We start from the raw sequence: 8,159 nt of genomic DNA, 5'->3' as shown, positions 1-8,159 counted from the left end.
TTCACCAGACAAACCTCTGCCACTCAGGTGGACGAGTGGGACATCAAACCCGGTTCTCCAGATTAGAATCCAACTGCTCTTAACCACTACACCACGCTGGCTCTCAAGGTAATAACTTCAAAACACACCTGTTCAAACCCAAAGAGAAGCACATGAATGAAAACTGTGCCGTTCGATTCTAAGCAGTCTATAATAGCCCCCTGCCCCCGGGAAGGTAAACACAGACAAAAGCAAGCTGCATAGAATTATAAGCCTATTAAGCCATGCTTCAAAAAGAAAATAAAAAAAAATGCAGAGACAGATTTGGAATGAAATTAGATGAACAATTAAGCCGGGATCAATTTGGATTTAGGAAGCAAAGAGGAAGCAGAGAAGCCATCCTTGCAGTCCAAATATTGATAGGGAGGAGATGAGAAATTGGGGAAGGGACCTTTCTAGAGCTTCTCTTGACCTTGAAATTGCCTCCCACTGCCTGGGCACGAATACAATATCCAAGCTGTTGCAAAAGGCAGGAACAGAGGAATAACATGAAACCAGGAGCAGCAGTGGCGTAGTGGCTAAGAGCGGTGGCTAAGAGCAAGTGCACTCTGATCTGGAGGAACCGGGTTTGATTCCCCACTCTGCCGCTTGAGTTGTGGAGGCTTCTCTGGGGAATTCGGATTGGCCTGTACACTCCCACACACGCCAGCTGGGTGACCTTGGGCTAGTCACAGCTTTTCAAAGCTCTCTCAGCCCCACCCACCTCACAGGGTGTTTGTTGTGAGGGGGGAGGGGCAAGGAGATTGTAAACCCCTTTGAGACTCCTACAGGAGAGAAAGGGGGGATATAAATCCAAACTCTTCTTCTTCTTCTTTGTCAAAGTCCCACAAAGAGATATCGAGACTGAATGGTACTGAAGATACAGCCAACAAGAAAGGACTGTAACAGGAGATATCTCTTGACATTGGCTATGCACAAAGCACTGCTATCATAAGGTCTAGAAACTTGAGTTTTTTAAAAGAAATCGAAGCCTTTGGAAGGCCAAAGCCATTTTTCCTCTTGCTCTCATAAACTTGGCTGTTTCAGGGACCAGAACAGCGGAAAAGGCCCAGAGAGATGTCATGCCATTAAAAAGACATTCCCTTTGAAATGGACCCAGCTGGCGACTACCAAACGACTTGACAGGCCTCGCACAAAGCCGCTGGGCAAAGCAGCCCCCCCCAATCTTTTGGCTTGCCCCATTTTGCAACTCTTAACTCCCAAAAGCTCACAGTGGTAACTAGAGCACTTGTTTGAATGCAGTGGGATTGTGCCGGAAAAGCTACACAGTTTCCCCTTTCAGTTGTCTTTCCCCCCCCCTTCTCCCCCCCCCAGGAGGGGTTTGTTTTTATTGTCCCGGTCTAATGAAGTGGGGGGCTTCACCTGGTCAGCCCCACAAGTGGCTACCCTTCAGCGCCATGAATGCAAATACTTGACCCCGTGAGCTGTGGGGCAGCAATTAGTTGAAGCCGGGAGTTCGTGTAACACTTCAAAAAGTCTTAATCCGGGCGGCGAGCCTCAGCCCGGGCTTTTGCCAAAAAAACCCCTTAATGAGTCTGCAAGCCCAGCCTTTGAATGAGTTTCGGGGTCGCGTCGGAGGCCTGAAAGGCTTCAGTCTATGTGGCCATTGTGTGGCTTCAGCAATTCAGGTCTACGCTTTTTTTTTTAAAGGTGGGAGGGGAGGAATGAGAGACCCTCCGCCCCAACTCCCCTTTTTCACAAGGCAGACACAAACCAGCTTTCAAAAGTGGGGGCCCTGGGACCTCTTTGCATTTCAATGGATCCCGGGCTGAATGCGAGCACTCAACTGAGAAATAGGATCACTATCGGAACTTCCCGGCATTCACGGACTCTTGGGAATCTTTAAAGCCCTTGGCGGAGAATAATTTGGTCGAATGTCACGACTTCGAAACAAAACCTACACAAGCAGGGTGCAGTCTATCATGTGGGGCTGCCAGCAAAAGTGACAACAGAGAGCCCCTCCCCCTCCCCACTGGTTCTGACATCCAACTCATAGTGGCCACTTGGCATGGTATTTCCACCAGAGCTGGGGGCATTTGGTGCAGGAGACGGGCCAGAAAGCCTTCGCTGACAGGGGCACCATTTTGTATCAACATATCCAGCTCCTAGACCCCTTGCCAAACTAGTAATGGAGGAATGCTTTCTGGCTCGACCCGCAAGCCACTGCATTTTTGCAAGCATTCCAAACGTTGAGAAATGCTCTACTGACGCTTGCAAGCAACAAATGGGATGCTCGGGAAATGCAAACAGGTAGAGCGCCCTTCTCCCTGCATTTTGAATTCAGAGTTTTGGATTGAGAAGAGTTTTGGATTTATACCCCATTTTCGTCTCCTGTAAGGAGACCCGGCATACAAGCACCTTTCCCTTCCTCTCCCCACAATAGGTTGAATCCCCACTACCGTCTTAGCCAGGTTTCAGAACACAAGCTAACCAGGTTTGAGGGATACAGTCATCCTTTAGTCGCTTAGCTTTCGTGACAGTTTCAGGAACACAAACTAAATCTCAGGGTTTGAGGCCGTTTGTGTTCTGAAACCTGGCTAAGATGGTAGTGGGGATTTGACCGGGGAGGTCGTCCCTTAAACCTGGTTAGTTTGTGTTCTGAAACCTGGCTAAGACAGTAGTGGGGATTCGACCAATAGACACCTTGTGAAGTTGGTGGGGCTGAGAGAGTTCAGAGAGAACTGTGACTACTAGCCCAAGGCCACCCAGCAGGAATGCAGGAGTGTGGAAACAAATCCGGTTCAGCAGATAAGCCTCCGCTACTAAGGTGGAGGAGTGGGGATTCAAACCCGGTTCTCCAGATTAGAATCCACCTGCTCTTAACCATTACACCACGCTGGCTAGGCTTCCTTCAGCAGCAGGTGCAGAGGGTCTGTGCCCAGCCCCTATGCCTGCATCCAAATACAGACATAATTCGGACACAGCAGGATTTTTTAAAAAGAAACTCGCGAACCATTTCCTCTTGTCCACAGTCCTCCGCCTCTGATTGTAGCTGTGTTCATCCACAGTAGAAGAGTTTGGTTTGAGTCCAGTAGCACCCAAGAAACTGATTAGATTTTTTTTTAGGGGGGGGGGGTTGTTGTTTTTAATAGTCAAAGCTGTGTTCACCAGATACCTCTGACTCTACCTGCTTCACATTCACAAGCAGTCTCGGCAGACTGTGAGAATGCTGGCAACAGGAAAGCATTGCTACGAAGCGAGCCAAGCCTGGGTGTGTGCCTGCGTGCCATCTGCCAAGAATCTCACTTTCCAACAGGAAATCAGGCACGCAGTCAAGGCCGGAGTCAGACACACATCTGAGCCTGCCAGCGCGCCTTTTGTTTTTTCAGTAAACAGATTAACAAAGCTCTGAAGAGGCCCCCAAGTGTGTCCAAGGCCTAAGAGCCCTTAAGCGTTACCTGTACAAAACTACAGCCCCATGGAGAGGCTCAGAAGACAAAGACCCCCTTGAAGCCGCTTGTGAGAACACGCCTCATTTTCCCCGGCAAGTCACACCAGGGAATTCGCTGCCTCTTTGGTGTTCCCGGGGTTGAAAATGCCCCTTTTCAAGACCGCGAGCCACAGTTCCGCACGGCGAGCGCGCAAGAGCCATTTGATTTCTGACGATAAAGACAAACATGCATACAGGAAAATCTGGAATCGACTCGGACCGGCTTTTGAAATATTCATTTTATTAGCTGCTAGAAGTTCACGCAGAAACTTTTTTTTTTTTGGAAAAGAAAATCCATAAAAAAGAAGAGTTAGCATTTGCCAGATTCATTGTAAAAATAACAACAGAATATCTTGCCTCTTCCTCAAAGATTTGCTATAGAGTGCTCTTGTCGATGGAAGTTTCCCTGGACTGAAGCAGAGGGGCCAAGCTCCTAGGAACGGAACAGCCCCACAAATCACGTGGTGAGCTGCATTGTAGCAATGGAGCAAATAGGAACTTCCCCATTCACTTCAAGCAGTTGCAACGCGCCCCTGATATGCAACAGCAGCCATTCCATGGGCCAAAGGGGTTCTTCTTATTCGGGACTATGTGTATTTTCTACACAATTCTGTGCTGAATTCTGGGACCTGAACAGGTTCTGCGACTTGCTATTTGTTTGCATAATGGATGCTGCATTTTAGCTATCTTGCATACAATTATCCTTCTCACATTAGTAAGGGAGAAGAGCTGGGGGCCAGGGAGGCCCAGCCCCCCTTCCCTTTGGCAACCTTATTCTGAGAACTTCCCCAGGCTTCTGAGATTGCGCTGGGAATGGATTTTCACCAGCCTAAAGGGCAGAAGTTTGCTTGAAACAAAGGTGGAATGAAATTCTCAGGAAGCCCAATTCTGCAGTCCAAACCAATGTTGTGCTGTTTGGAGGGGGAGGGGGGCTCTGTTATGCTTTTTTCCCCCCATGTGCAGTCACAAAATACACACAGCCTTGCTTCTGATGGGCTGATAGCAGTCACAAAGGGACCGCGATTCATCCTCCCACAAACCAGCTGCTCTGCCCTGGTCTGGAAATAGTGGCCAAACTTTACCCTTTCCAAACTCTGGGATCATGTGCACAGATTCAGCGCCTGCACAGGTTGGCTTCTCATGTAACTAAACGGCACGTGCCACATGTGCAACACCCATCGCACACCTTCTGGCTGCGCATGGATCACACAGGAGAGGCACGCCTGACCTTGCCAACGCCATTTGGTTGCGCGCCAGAATATTCCCTTTGCAAGGGAAGATTCCAACCATGCCGCTTGCTGACTAATGACCTGCGGGTTTGGGACTCACCACCCAAATCCAGTAAGTTCCGCTTTGCACGAAAGCCCCGTTCTTTTCCATTCCACGGGACTCGGAGCTTTTCATCCCAACTGTAAATCAATTGGCCCCGGGCAAGAGCAGAACTTAGAGGATAGGAAGGGGTTCCTAGCCATTAAGTGCCTCTTTCCTTCCCAAAACTTTTCACCCTTTAAAAAAACTTTAGTGCTTAATCTATATTAGCCAGTAGGTGTATTTCCTTGGAATCTCTACTTCCTCAGATCTGGAGTTTCTCTCTGCCTATGCTTTCTTTCAAGCTTCATTGCTTGTTTGTTCCTTTCAATCTTAAATATTTTCTCTTTGCTCCGTAAGTGTACACTTTTTCCTCTCTTACTGGGAAGAGGTAATATAAATTAGAAAGAAAAAGAAATGTCCCGTGGAGATTCAATGGACTTGTTGCCCTAGAGCTGCAGTGTCCAAGAGGAAAGGGGGGGGCGCTTTTCTGTGGGTCTAACTGGGCCTGCTGCCCCACCCTTGAGTCACCCCTCAGCTGATCCACATCCACCTTTGGTGAAGTGGTCTTGTGATCAGTCCCATCCAAAGTCCTGGCCTGTCATTTGATAAAACTTCAAGTTGAAGGGTCGGTAGAACTCCCCTGAAGGTGTTGGATGACCTGTGGGTGGATTTTGGGGTGCAGCCGCCCTTTGGACTTGCCCAGACACCGCGGCCGGCTGCTCCCTTCCGGCTTCTTCAGGCACGGGAAACCCTTGGTCTCATTGAAGTAGAAGTGCTTGTCCGTTACCACCCTCTTGAGGCCCAGGAAATCCTGGACGTGACCCATTTCCCCGGCCGGGTCACTCACCAGTCTCTCCCCGCTGACAAAGAGGAATTTCGACAGGGGAAAGTACCTCAGCCAGTTGTCCAGGTGCTTGGCGTAAATGCCGATCCGCACCGCGCTCCAGGTGGTATCAATCAGGCCCGTGCTGAGGTTCTTGAAGGCCAGAGCCTCAAAGGTGGGGAGGGTGGGGTTTTTGGACAGGGTCTGTGTGTAGTCCGAGATGGCTGGTCACTGGCTTAAGTGCGCATCACCACATTTCTAGCTGGAGGTCCCTGGACATGACACAAATGCTAATGGGACTTTCGTCACAAAGTAGCTCGGCGTCTTCTCCATGGTGATCTGCCCCTCCAGCGTCCTGGGCATTAGGTTCCTGTGGAAATAAAGGACACTGGTCAGGAAAAAAAACCTCCCAAGCCATGACGATTTCACAGCCCTTGAAACCAGAGGCGTATCTAGGGAAAATTTAGCCCTGTGCAAAATCTGAGCCGCCCCCCCCCCATGGGTGGCCGCCCTCCCCTACCACGACCAAACAACTTTTTTTTTGCACCAGGTCTTGAAGTCAGTGTGTGGACCTGGGGGGAAGAAGGAGGGCTGTGGGTGCGATTTTCTGCCCCCCGTGTGACAAAATGGCTGCAGTCTGGGGATATTTGACCCCATATGTCCGCCTGGCCGGTACGCCCCTACTTGAAACCCACCTGTTTCTCTCTCTCACACACACAAACTTTGTGAAGTAGACTCTCAAGTGCAGGATATTGAAAATCTGGATTCCAGCAAAGGAGTTTTCTGCTGGTTATGAGTGGAGTTTTACCATATCTAAGGGTTGGATAGTCCTGGCTAACCTAATCTCATTAGAGCTCAGAAGCTGTAAGAAATACCTGCCCTGGAGCCAGGTACTTAAAATGGGAGACCACCAAGGAAATCCAGGGTTGCTATACGGAGGCAGGCAACTTTTCTTTGCAAAATCACCTGATGAATCATTCTCTTGCCTTTGAAAAAACTCAATCCTAACCAAATCCCAAAACCTTTAATAGGTATTAAAATCGAAGGCAACATACATTCCAAGGCACAAAACAGGGATCATTGAAATGAGATATGAAGGAGAATTGGTCGTGATTGGAAAAATTGTAGTAACTGTTTCAGAAATTTCATGCATTAGGGGCTTGCACCTCAATAGGCTTAGGCGGTAATGTTATTTTGTCTGAGATGAAAACTGATAAATTCTAGAGGGTGTAAAGTGTCCTTTTGGTGATTCACTTCTGATATCATTTTCCACAGAGGTCTCTGAACAGTGAAGCAGGATATGGAGTGGAATTGAGTCTGAAGTGGTTGGGGATGAAAAGCTCCGACAACAACGCCCACTTTGTGGGATGCCATGGAAACTAATTCTCTTTGAGGTTGATAGATGAGAGGGGGGAATGAGTTGCACCTGTTTCGTGTCGCTGACCCGCATTCGTAACTTGTAATTATCAATGCTGGTTCTGTACTATATATATATTAGATTTCAGGGGCGTGATCCCAAAGGGCGGAGAACAGGGAGTTTTGAAAGCACCCAGGAGAGGTTGGTGGTATTCTTGGCGGTCAAGGTTCGCTAATAACCCTTCAACCTCCACACAGAATCCTTTCAGGTGTTTAACCGCATGACTATCTTCCCTCTAAATTCAAAATCCTGGCTGTAAAAGACAGGACGTCCCCAGTGGTGGGATTCAAATAATTAAACAACCAGTTGTTTACAAGTACCATTTCAATTAAACTCCAAATCTGCTCGAAGTGTGAAAGCTAACCTGCCGAACTCAACTGGATTTCCTGAAATCCCAGTCAGAAAGGGACAAGGCTTTCTAGCCACAGAGAAAACCATAACCTTTTTAGACACTTCAGTAGAATGAGGGAGTTGCCATTTAGCCCTAAGCTTCAGGGTCAGTGTGTGGTTTGCTCTCTCTCAACTCCTTCCAGGAAAAAAAAAGAAAAGATAAAAACCCAATTCCACTTTGAAAGGCGAGACACCCTCCTTGTATTCTCGATAAAACTTGAAAACAAGCAGCCTGTATTCCTGCCACCTCCTCGGAGTTAATAATACTGAAGTGGGGAGCTTATAAAGATGTAACACTTTCTTTGTACTGAGAGCGAGGAGTTCTAATAATCTGGGCTGAGCTACCACCTATGCGCCGTGTGAAGACGTGGACAGTGAATCCAGAGACATAATGTCAATATCCTAATCTCAAACTACAAAAACAAACCTCCCTTCTACGTAGACTGTGGGCAAACACTGGAACCTCGGCTCCCTGACTCCCGTTCCCACCACAACACACCCTCGATGGAAGAAAAGAACATTTGTGTGGGCCTTGCACAGTGTCTACCAACACTAGTTTCATTTTGATGTCACTTTTTCCATGGCAAGTCAATGTTGGGTGAAAAAAATATGGATTCAAACAGGAGTCCCTATTCTAGCAACTTATCTTCTTAAATTGAAAAAAGTTCCCTGAGATTTTTCTGCCTTCTGGCCGCAGACTTCAGAGCTAGGGATAATAAAATCCTGTGACAGGGAACATAAGAAAGAGC

At 48.0% G+C, this 8,159-nt stretch overlaps 1 pseudogene; it reads right to left on the bottom strand.

Moving 5' to 3' along the window:
* Positions 1 to 4,423: 4,423 nt before the first annotated feature.
* Positions 4,424 to 8,159, bottom strand: part of LOC125432083 — a 78,390-nt pseudogene continuing 74,654 nt past the window's right edge.

Source organism: Sphaerodactylus townsendi, linkage group LG04 (genome assembly GCF_021028975.2).
Source record: "Sphaerodactylus townsendi isolate TG3544 linkage group LG04, MPM_Stown_v2.3, whole genome shotgun sequence".
Classification (NCBI taxonomy): Eukaryota; Metazoa; Chordata; class Lepidosauria; order Squamata; family Sphaerodactylidae; genus Sphaerodactylus; species Sphaerodactylus townsendi.
This window is presented reverse-complemented; position numbering and strand designations above follow the sequence as displayed.